At 48.6% G+C, this 12,702-nt stretch overlaps 1 protein-coding gene across 2 annotated transcripts in view; it reads left to right on the top strand.

The window, feature by feature from the left end:
* Window positions 1-12,702, top strand: part of LOC144822436 (transient receptor potential cation channel subfamily V member 1-like) — a 572,663-nt gene that overhangs the window by 492,832 nt on the left and 67,129 nt on the right. The gene's annotated exons all lie outside the window — the stretch shown is intronic.

The following is a 12,702-nucleotide window of genomic DNA, read 5'->3' as shown; positions in this document are numbered from 1 at the left end:
TGGGGTAAAAACCCTGCTCATGTGGTCTGCCACAAAATTCTCCCTCCCCAGGAGACACACTGCCCTAAGATACAACACAGAACTTTCTGCCATGGTCAGAATCTCCTGAGCCAGGAGCCATAAGGACTGAAATCTGCATCTCTCCTGGTGATTGAGATAACCCATCACTACCCGATTGTCCGTCCTAACCAGCACATGATCCCCACTGAGGGCTGACGCAAATTCCTGACAAGCCATCTGAACAGCCTTCAGTTCCCTGAAGTTGGAAGAACAACCAGACTGCAGGCGACCCTACAGCCCCTGTACAGACCAGAAATCCAAAGTCGCCCTCCAGCTTAGCTTGCTGGCATCAATCGTCACCACCAAGAAAGATGACACCTGAAAGGTAAGACCCCTTATAAGTTTGGTCTCTTCCAGCCATCATCCCAGGGCGACCCTAATCTGACGGGACACCACCACCTAACGATCGTAATTGGTGGAACAAGGGGACCTATGGGACAGGAGATGGTTCACTAACAGGTACAGGTACAACCAAGCCCATGGCAACACATTGATCACAGCAGACATCATGCGCTGTAACCTCAATCACTGATGCACCAGGCTGAATCCATGGCAAGCAGGCAACCAAGGTCCCTCCATAAGGTTGCCCTCTTCTCTGCCTGCAAAAGTACCAGCCCCTTGACCATGTCCAGGTGACCCTCAATGAACACCACATCCTGGGTAGGGACCAGATGCAGCTTCTTGTGGTTGATCAAGAGGCTGTGGACTTCCAGAATGTCCCAGACCCTCTGGACAAGGAGAGTCCTGTTGGGAATAAAAGAGGCAGAAATCAGCGAGTCATCAAGGTATGGGAGCACCTGAATCCTCTCTCTATGGATGAGCCCAACCAAGGGAGCCAAGAATTTTGTAAAACCCACGGAGAAGAGGACAAGTCAAAAGGTAATACCTGGAACTGAAAAGGCTCGGGCCCAACACAGAACCGGAGGAACTGCTTGGATGATCCATAAATCAATGCTCGATAAATCGGCACATGCAGATCCAAGGAAGCCACCACTTTCCCCTGAAAGAAAAGATCTCCAGCAAAGACAACATCTTAAACTTAACATGAGAGACAATCAAGTATACCCTTTTCAAATCCAACACAGGACGGAAGTCCTCGAAGCCTTCCTTACCAGGAAAAGGACTGAGTAGATACCTTGACTCACATTACAGGCCATAACTGGACAAATGGCCCCTTTTGTGAGAAGAGCCTGAATACCTACCAAAAGAGCCTTCCTCTTTGTGGCAACTAAGGGTAAAGGAGTGTGAACAAAAAACTCTGGGGCGGAGAATTGTGTAGCCCTCTTTGACAATCCTTAATACCCACTGATCGGAAATTGACTTCCCCTAGTCTCCATGAAATTTGACAACTGACCCCCACCACAGGGAGAAAAGGACACCATACTGCGTCTCCTCCCACGAAAGGGCAGGTTACCCCCTAGGACCAGAAGACAGGCCAAAGGCCCTCTTGGTGCCAAATAATCTACCACGAGAAGGATCTTTTGGAGCAAACAGCTTTCTATCCTCTGCAGATTTCATCACCATCTCCTCCAATGGAGCGCCAAACAGCTTCACCCCGGAGAAAGGTATCTTCATCAGAAGGGATTTCTGCACCGCCTCAGCCTTCCAATGGCGCAACCCGACCTGGCGCCTGTCCTGAATAGCTGCAATGCAGAGGCAGCCACGGCCCGCAAGATATGAAAGGAAATGTCTGACAACATTCTGATCTGTTGTTCCATGACTGCATGGGTCAGCATGATGATCGTTCCTTGCTCCATTAGTTCAGCTAGAAACTGGCAGCCCTTCAAAAGAGACTGGATAGTGTAGGAGAGATAATCCTCCTAAAGGAGAAGTTGGCCATGATGTAAGACCTTTTGACTGCTGCCTCCACCCTTTTGTCAACCACGTCTGAAGGAGAGGCATTCTCGGAAATGATGGCGTCCTATGAAGATAACCCAGCTATGAAAGAATCTACATTCACTATCGCTGGAAAATCCTTAGCAAAGTCCTAAATGGCATAATGCTTAGATAAGTACAGTGGGAAAAACTGCCTGTCAACCTCCTGCCACTCATTATCCATCACCTTTTTGAGAGATGTTTGCCTCTGGTACTGCATGAAGAAATCTACCTGGCCCATAGAGAATGCTAGGTTATCTTTGATATGCTGCAGAACCACCTTTAGCTCCTACACATAACGGCCGTAGAGATCATCCTCCTCTCTGTCAGCTTCAGCACTAGTTGAAGGTTCAACACTCTGTTTCACAGGGGAAGGAGGGCCCTCACACTCCTTAAACGCTGCAGCCACAGCAGGCTGGATGATGTGCTGAATGGTTTGCAAGGAAGGAGACTCTATTGGAGGCTGCACACTAGGGCCTAGCCCCACATGCAGAACCTCAACATTCTCCATACTAACACACACACTGGACAGGCATAGAACCATCTCTAGGGAGCCAGGCGTAAATAGGCTGATCCTGTTGTGAACTTACCCACAGGATGGCTGGGCCAGTTGCTAAGCAACAGCAACACACAAGCAGCATGCACACTGCCAGTGCAAACCTAGCGGCCAAATTCCCCATCAAAAACCAGCATGCCAGGAATGCGTGACGCATCAAGGCCCCAGCATTGTAATGGCCTACCACATTCCTAACATAAAAGGATTGTGAAGCGGTGCCATCCGGCCCCTATGTAAATCAGGACCTACAGCACCTCTTAATCGGACCACCCGTGCCACACTTGAAGGTGTTTCAGCGGCCGGCAGGAGAATGAGCCTGGACGACCAGCATCCCCACAACGCCTCAATACGAGAGCCTGCTGAAGCAGGGCTTTGAGGAAAATGTAAGAGCCCGCTGAGGCTAGGCTTCCAATTACGCCGCAAACAGAAATACACTAAAATACAGTGCAGCAACAAAAGCATGCTCAACAGGACCCCTGGGTTGGCTACAGCAGACCTCGCCCCCTTACCTGTAACTTGCTCGAAGAGATTGCAGAGCAGAACCAAAATAAATAGGTGGGTTGTGGATCCTCTTATAATAGGTTAGGGGTGAAGGAGGTAGGCCATGTTAGGGAGGGATGGGAAGTCTAGAGCGCTAATTTGCTTGGAGGGTTCTGTTGGGGTGCTAAAGATAACTACGTTAGTCGTGGCGTGGAAGACTTACGAGGAGGTAATTGAAGCTAAATCTTTTGGCATTGCCAATTCTTATTTAAACATTTGTCAAGTATCATTTAACAAAAAAACAATACCACATAACATTTCCCAATATGACACAGTGCTCTATATTATGGCACAATACTGTTCACGACACATTGCTGCTAGTCGTCACATAGTGCGTTTCAGTCTGATTTTTTCACTACTTAGAAGTTCAAGTGACTAAAGCTGAAAACATTGGGTCCCATGTGCCTGCAAAAGGACATTTACCTCTAAGGTGTCCATCCTAAATGTCACAGAATCTTCAAAGGATCTCTTTCGGGATTCTAGGATTCACGGGACATCACAGATCTATAAATAATACAGTTAGAGAAATATGCGCTGGGTGGGGGTAATTGAATTGACAACAAAACAGTTCTAGCCCTAAGACAAGGGCAGGAGAGTGCAATGGCACCGGGACATAGTTTAGCTGCCGGGTGCTTGTAATACTATTGCCCTCCATCCTTTGGTAAGGCGGAAGGATGAGGGCTCAACGTACTCATCCCCGTCCTGTAGACATGGCCAGAGTTTTATGAAACATATACACCATGTCCTTGCGTAAGGCAGGTGACTTTTTTTTAAAGATCAAAGGCAGGGAAGTCCTTCTTATTTTACATGCCTGCCTGGCAAGGTGCATTCCACCCACCACCCTTCCAAAGCAGATCTGGCAAGGTGGGAGAGTGAAGGTCTCTTTGATTTAGCACTCCTTGTCTGTCTGACAGGCCTAGGAGAAGTCTACATAAGAGGGTGGGAATAATTGCACCTCTGTAGTTAAGATTATCTTCTCACGCCATTGGAAATGCAATTTTCGTTCCTTAATACTTTTACCCATGCACCAAAGTCAGTGAAAGAAATATTTTCGCGACCATCCAAGAACATGCCGATTTGATATTTTGAGGGGGCGGTGGTGTTGTAGGCTTCCCTTCCAAATACAGAATTGGTATGCTATGTATCAATCTTATGCAATCAAAATGTCTTTGTAAAACATTGGTATTTTACAGATAACTCAAAGGAGGTGCTAAGATATTCCCCTTAGTGAACGTTTGTTTATAAGGACGCAGTGGCCCTGGAGGCCACTGCTTCCTCTTAAACCGCCCCGCCAATAAAATAAACTTTTCAGTTCAAAAGCATACCATTTTCCTTTAAGGAAAAATGATTGCTTTTCTTAAAAGCAGTCACAGACATGGTGGGATGCTGACCCCAGCAGGCCACCATCCCTGGGATGCCGGAAGATCATAGTTTTTCGCAGTTTGCAACTTACCTCATTAATAATAATGAGGTAGGTCGAAGTACGATGCACTACCATTCAGTATTTTGGGAACCGGCCTATTAGTACATAGGTCGGTTTCCACAATACCTCACTGCAAATTGAGACCAGTATTTTTCAAACAGTGTTTAGTACATCTGGCCCAAAGTCACACAATTTTGCACTCCCCTGAAACACATCTCAATGTAATCTTTCACAAGCAGTAATAAAATGAACAGAAGTTAAGGTTAACTTATCATAGCGGGTTGTAACACCAGTTAAATTTTTTTTCAAATACAATTTCAGTTAAAAAATTCAAATTCCATTTATATTTGAGCTAAGGTTGCCTTCGCACAGTGGGGTTGGGACACGATATGAAGACAGCACCTGTGAAATTATGAACTTTTAGTTTTTATGGTAAAGTCACTACTGTTTGGGGGCGTGGCTACGGCGCGAAGCGGAATGGCTGCCCTGTGAGGGAGCTCCGCACGCCGGAACCTTAAACTCGGCTAATACCATCCTGAACGACGCTGAACACCGTTGCTGAGCTCGGCGGAGGATCCCGGGGAGCAAGCGGCGTGACTTATGACGGTGTAGCATGTGTGGGAACTGAGTGATCGCCCTGAATATTGTGGTGGCGCGGACCGCGAGGCGGCGGACAAAATGGCGGCGCTGTGCCCGGAGAGCTGAGAGGGACCGGGCGGCTCCAGCACGTAGCGCGGAAGAAATTGGCAGCTGGGGCTGACGATCGGGGGGTGACTTCTGCTGAACGCCCCTGCCCCCTGCTGCTGCTGGCGACCTGCGGGGCGTCGAGGAGCAGTTGCAGGAGCCGAGTGGTGCTTCGCCTGGAGCCTTGCCGCGGACGTGGACCGGCTCCTGTCCTGGGCTCTGAGCGGTGGAGAGGTGGCGATCCAGACGCCGGGCACAGTCTCCTGGAGGCAGCGGAGTGAGGGATCGAGGACGGACTGCCTGGAGGCCGACACCGGGGAGTGCAGCGCTGGTCGAGGCTAGGCTCGCGGGGCTGGGCGGTGTGAGGCTGACAGGGAGTACTGTGGACCCTAGGTGGCGGTGCTCAGTGGGCCTTGCGCGGCGGGGCCCCTGCGGGAGAGTGGCTGGATCGGCGCTACCCGCGGCGTCCTGCTAGGTGCTGTGCTAGCTGCGGGGCCGGCGGGGCTTTGACTGTGGGCCACGGCGTTCCTCCCCCAGGTCGGTAGACGACGGGGGGGCGGGTGGTCGCTGGACGAGTTCCGCGGGGGCGCGGTGGGCGGAGGGCCGGCATGGTGCTGCGGGCGCCTACCGGAGGTGCCAGAGGTGGAGGTCTGCAGGGAAGAGGTGGCACCCTGCTGAGCTGTGTCGCGAGGACGGGAGGTTGCGGACAGTGGTGCAGGCGGAGCTAACCAAAGCGCTAGGTGGTGCAGACGACAACTGTGTGAGTGACGCCGCAGTGGGACTCTTGAGAATACCAGAGTGAGACGCCGTCGCTGCCTGCTGCTTTCTGGTTTGTCGGCACTGGAGAGTTGTGGAGCAATAACATGGGCAAGTCCGAACCCAAACAGGCCAAACTGGCCTTTGCGGCTCAGCGACAGTCACGGGCGGGAGAGAGCTCGAGAGCCCAGAGCGAGACTAGAAGGCCATCCTCCACGCCTGAGGATACTGAAGACGACAATCGCACCATTCTCCATGAGTTACGCGCGGGAATGAAGTCTATTGATAGCAAAATAGACGCCCTGGCTACTGGTCTCGATGTTATAAATGAAAAGGTGGAGAGACATGAACGCAGGCTGGCTGTGTTGGAAAATCGAGTGTCTGATGGACATGATGCGCAGGCCGAGAATCGCACGCAGCTTCTTCAAATGGAAAAACTCTTGGAAGTAGTCATTAGCGCGAAAAACGAAGACTTAGAAGCGCGCTCTCGGCGCAACAATGTGCGCATTCTTGGCCTATCGGAGACGACGTTTATATCCCGGATGGAACCGTTCATTGACTGCATGCTGCGCGAACTTTTGGGGACTGCTCTGTCCAGGCTGATGATAGTGGAGAGGGCACACAGGTCGCTGGGGCCTGGGCCTAAACCGGGAGCGCCGCCACGACCGATCATTGCCAGACTGCTTAACTATGCTGATAGGGATTCTATTCTCCGGGAAGCAAGGGCAAAAGAACTGGTTGTGTACAAGGGCGACACCCTCTCTTTCTTTCCGGACTACACCCCGACAGTCCAAACTGCGCGTCGGGAATTTGTCCCGGTAAAGAAGTTGCTACGAGAAGCCACGGTGCCCTATGTTATGCTATACCCTGCCAAGTAAAAAATTACGCATGAAGAACAGTCTCATTTTTTCACGGACGCTAAATCTGCATTAAAGTTCACAAAACATATATGTAAAGTAAAGCCTCGGCAGAAGCGTGCAGATGTTGAACAAGCGGAATCGGGGCTGGATGTTGCGGACTGACAGACTGACTGTTGCTCTGTTTTGCTCTCAGACACTACTGCACTGCTATGCCTCTTTTTGTAGCGTGGGGTGCACTGTGGGCTCGTATGGTGTATGGAGTAAGGATGGGTGTCAATTGTTGAGGTTATAACTGCGCTCCTTGGGGCTCCTGATGGTGCGATGTGGGGATTCTGCATTGTTTGTTTAATCTCGACTCAGCGTCAGCAAGATGGAAATAGTTCCGGCGACCACACTTCGGTGTGTGTATACGCTGCTGTGCTGCTTCCCCCAGATGGTATTACCTGTATGGTTGGAGTAAAGCGGGTGGTGAGGGGGGATGGTCTCGACCTAATTGGGAGGTAGGAGTGGGTGGGGGGTGGAGGGTGGCGGGGATGTTGTGTGTTTTGTTTGTTTGCAGTTTTTTATGTGTGAAGGTCAATCACAGACGCAGCCCGAGATGTTTGATGTGCTTCATATTGAAGGTGTTCTGCGGTGAATTGCTTGCCTCCCGGGGGGATTGCCACTCACGAGCTGTTATGTTTACCATATTGACTGTCTAATGGCTACTGAATGTGCCCTATTGACCTGGAATGTTAATGGCCTCAATTCTCCCAAGAAAGGGCGCTAGGTGCTTGCATATTTAAACAGACATGGAATACAGGTTGCGCTGTTGCAAGAGACGCATCTTGCTCCAAATGCGTCATGTGGGGTGCTCAAAAGGTGGGCGGGCTACCGTGTGGCTGCTTCGTATTCCTCCTATGCACGGGGTGTGCTGATATTGATCAAGCGCGGGGTGGAGTTCCAGGTGTTGCATACATATGCAGATGATGAGGGGAGATGCGCTATTGGTGTGCGGGAAGCTGTGTGGAAAATTGGTTATCATTGTCAATATGTATGGTCCCATAGTGGATGATCCGGCATGTTTGGCGCGTGTTTGTGAGCGACTGAGGGACTGGCCTGATGCCCCTGTCATTTGTGGGGGGAATCTGAATACATACCTGAATGTACAGTTGGATAAATCGAACCCTGAAACACACCGCACCCCAAGAGTAGCCGCAAATGTGCTGCGAGTTATGGAGGAATTTGGGTTGTGTGATGTATGGCGACTTCGCAATCCGGGAAGAAAGGAGGGTACGCATGCTACGCCCATGCATTGGAGCTGGTCACGACTGGATTACTGGTTGATTGGAGCTGAGATTCTGGAATGGGTTGTTGAGGTGGCGCCTCTTGCTCGCACACTGTCGGATCATAACCCGGTGCGGCTGTTGTTGAAACTTCCGATCGGAGCCCGACGTCCATTTGCGTGGAGAATGCACACGGAGGCGCTATTAGATCCTGTGTATGATAAAACTATACATGACGCCATCGAACAATATTTCACACTTAATAAGGGCACGGTTGATCAAGCCGCCACACTGTGGGAGGCCTTCAAGGTCACCATTCGAGGAGTATGTATTGGGACAGCTGCGGGCATCCTTCGTGACATACGGGCGCGTTTGCAGAGACTTGAGGCGGAACTGGAGAGGGATTACGCTAACTGCCCCGATTTATCCACGTTGGGTAGAATACAGGAATTACTGATGGAATATGACTCGCAGGCGTAAGCAGAGATAAAATATATATCTCACAGACCTGCAGCTAGGAGATACGGGGAGGCAGGCAGGCCGGGTCGGACGTTGGCGTTCAAGATAAAGGCGAGGTCGGAGCACACACGCGGGGATAGAATAGTGGATGCTGACGGTGGTGAACATTGCACTCCGGAGGCCATAAAGGAACAATTTCTTATTTTTTACAAGGATTTGTACAGTACGAGAGGGCCGCTGCCGACGGAAGAATTTGATGCATATCTAGAAGATATAGCGCGTGCTTGGTTGTCGGATGCGCAGCGTCGGTATCTCGGTATTCCAATTGACGAACAGGACGTCAAGTTGGCTATCTCGGCGTTGGCTAATGGCAAGGCGCCAGGCCCTGATGGGCTACCGGTGGAATTTTATAAGAAATACGCTGATCTTATTGCACCGCACTTGCTGGAGGTGTATGCTGAGGCGTACGACACAGGGATGCTCCCCCCATCCATGAGAGAGGCACTCATAGTTACTTTACTCAAGAAAGATAAGCCCCCGGAGCACTGCGATTCATACCGTCCATTATCATTGATTAATATTGACGCTAAGATCCTAGCGAAAATTATAGCAACTAAGCTACAGCCCCTGATGCATGGTCTGATTCTACCGGATAAATCCGGATTTTTGCCAGAACGATCCACTTCGCATAACCTGCGCACATTATTCTCTATGTTCCATGTGCTAGAGCCAGAGTTGGAGGCGGCGGCAGTGTTATTGGACGCTGCCAAAGCGTTTGATTCTGTTGAGTGGCAGTACATGCATGGGGTCTTGCGTATGGGGTTTCCTCTTCAGATTCTTCAGTGGATAGCTGTACTGTATACGGCACCGACGGCACGGGTGTGAGTTGGAGGGTTGACGTCTGCCGCGTTGAGCATAGAACGTGGAACTCGGCAGGGATGCCCCCTATCGCCTCTATTGTTCGTGATAATTCTTGAACCGCTGGCCTGCGTCATTCGGCAGCGACACAGAGAGACGGCCTTGAATTTTAACCATCGGCCGGTCTCGATTTCACTTTACACGGACAACATGGTATTGTTTGTGCGTGAACCGTCGCGATATCCAACGCAATTATTGCGGGAGTATGTGCGATTTGGCCGCATTTCTGGGCTGAATATCAATTGGGAGAAGTCGTTCATAATACCGCTGACGGCTGGGACTACGTGTCCGGATCTGGAGTTTCCGCTGGTCTGGTCCTTGGACCCAGTGAAATATCTGGGTGTGTGGGTGCATACGGATCCGGCGGTGGTGATCCGCGAAAATTATGGCAGGGCGTGTTCAAAATTAGAAAGCGTGGTCGACACCTGGTTGCAGCTACCCCTGTCGCTGGCGGATCGTCTCGCACTCATTAAGATGGTAGTTTTACCCCGTTTCCTTTATCTGTTGGTAAATGTGCCCATAGTGCTCAATCTGTCTTTCTTTAAAACGCTCCGAGGCCATTTACTTCGACTGGTGTGGGGGGGAAAGGCGGCAAGTGTGCAGTGGTTGGTGCTTACAAGGGGATATGAGCAGAGAGGTTTTGCGGCGCCCGATTTTTATGCATATTACTTAAGCGCACAGGCTCAATACCTGTACTATTGGTATAGACCGCATGCTTTCACGCCGCACATCACTCGAGGGGTACCCCGAAATCAGAGATAAATGCGGTTGTTGCTACGGTGTCAGCCTGGCAGCAAATAGGGAAACTGGCAAAAAAGTTACCGTTATATGCGCCGAACTTGCGTCTAGAGTATCATGCACACTTGTCAGTCACGCACGAGGCCCCGTCCCTGAGGGTGATGAGGGAGGCAGGCATTTCCCATATGCGGGACGTGTACCCCAATGGCACTTTTATCAAACAGGATGACCTGAGTCATATTGTGAATCAGTCGCTGCTCTTTCAACTCGCGATACATCAACTGCGGAGCGCGGCACGTGAACATTACACTGCCTTTCCTGATGAGCCTCCCATCCTGGTGTCGTTACAAACTGTCCTCACTGTACCTAATAACAGAAGATTAATCTCCAAACTCTATAAACTTATTAAAGATGAAACAGTGCTGGGCGAGGATAAGAGCTGGGCCAAGTGGAATGCATGTTTGACTGTTGACATTTCTGAAGATAACTGGAAGTTTATCTGTGGGCTGACTGGCAGGTTATGTATGAATGGCAATCTCAAGATCATCCATTTTAAATATGTGCATCAGGTGTATTACACCCCAGCACGATTGTATAGATATGGGTTGAGCGACACGGCGAGGTGTGACAGGTGCGGCCAAGATAATGCAGATTTTCTGCACTTAGCATGGAACTGCCGGAAGGTGGCTGCTTTTTGGACTGCTGTGATGAGTAGCTTGCGTGAGATGGTCGCTGCGGATCTACCCTGTACGCCGCTGGTATGTCTTCTCTGCTGTGTGCCACATGTTAAGGGGGCGAATGGCATGTTTGTGCACCTGGCGCTACTTATGGCTGCTCGGAGGGTGGCAATCACGTGGGGGCGGGGTAAACGGCCTATACAAAGGCTTGGCTTCTCGATTTAGTGTATTGTCGGGATAGCCTCAGCGTCTATGCGGAGGAGCTGCCCCTGTCGTCAAGGCCGAGGGATATATGGGAACCTCTGAGGCTGTACCTGCTAGCACATGCAGATGAGGGCATAGGCTGAAACACTGGCGAGAGGCGAGGTGCGAGATGGGAGAGTAGTGACTGGGGGGGTCCTTTGAGGGGGGCAGCGTGATGGCCGCAAGAACACGGGGTGTACCGACTGGCACTGTGGTTGCGCTCTGTGCATGACAAAGCATTGTGATTGAGGATGTTCTTTCATTATAATTTTATGTTATCATTTCTTTCCCTTTTCTGTTGCATTGGGGGTTTTTCTTTATTATTCTTTGTTATGGGGCTGACATCCGCTGTTTTGCATTTGCTCTGGATTATTTTTATATTGCTGATATGTATTGCACTTACATGGGAAGGTTTTTTTTTTAGGACTGACAGATTGTTGCTGTAGGTAATTCTGCGATGTTATTCCGTTCATGTATGTGCTCTATTAATGCTGCGGATGAACCTGTTGTTTTTGTCTTTTTCTTTTACTGCTGACAATAAAAATTTAAAAAAAATTAAAAATTTAAAAAAAAGTCACTAGTGTTTAAGGCAGCTATCTTTTCATGAAAAATCATTCACTTCAAAAATGTTGTTGGACTTAACTGTTATTGTTACTAGACAGATGGGGAATATTAAAAAACGGCATTGTGTAGTACTTTTGTAGTACTACAATAATACTACTCATACTACAAAATGATATTCAGTAACCTATTTGCAGTGACTTCTGCCTCCGCCTTTCCTATCTTTTCTGTGTGGAAATCTAAGTCCAGACTGCAGAGATCTCTCCACACAGACACCCACATTTTAGTAGAAAATGTGGGAGGGATTATGGTGGGAAATGGGGAATACTTACTTCAAAGTATGAGAGGTTAAGGGAGGAGTAAGGAGGAATTTAAAGAGGATTAAAGAGGGCTTTAGAGAGAGACCTGCAGCCACCCACAACATAGTAAGTTCATTGCTATTCACAAACGGCACGTCTATAGTATCTATAGTTTAAAAGTTCCCAAAACAGTTGTATGTGCTCCAACTAAGCCCTGGAGGAAGTCCAGTTCCACACATGATCAACCACTAGTACAGCACCCTCCTATAGAAAATATTGGAGGCATTGACTTAAATTAGTAGCCCATAAGAAATAATGTTAAAATATATTATTTTATTTATACTTTTGTAAATTTTATTTAATGTTAAGACAATTGTATATTAATGTAAAGTAAATACTATTTTATTTGAAAATATTTTAATAACCTTTGGTTAATTTAAAATAAATGTAACTTCATTTAGGTTGTTTTTGGATAAACCTTTAAAAATTATATTAATGTAACTGAATAATTTTTTTGATGATTAAATAGTTAATTCAAAATTAGGTAACAGAGGTATTGCATTTAATGTACCATATTTAAAATAAACATATAAATCAATTTATATTATTAAGCAACATGAAATAATTTTACTAATTTTTGTTTAAGTTAAATAAAACATTTTTACAATGTCCCTACACTTTAATGTATAGAGATCTCTGCACGAGTACAAGAGACCTCCGCCTACCTCAACCTATTTGGTAAGAGTTCCTAGTAATAACTTTACACTCATGCTCAGCCCCTTCAATTC

The sequence above is a fragment of the Lissotriton helveticus genome, chromosome 3_1 (genome assembly GCF_964261635.1).
Source record: "Lissotriton helveticus chromosome 3_1, aLisHel1.1, whole genome shotgun sequence".
Taxonomy (NCBI): domain Eukaryota; kingdom Metazoa; phylum Chordata; class Amphibia; order Caudata; family Salamandridae; genus Lissotriton; species Lissotriton helveticus.
Note: the sequence above shows the minus strand (reverse complement) of the source record. Positions and strands in the feature narration are given on the sequence as shown.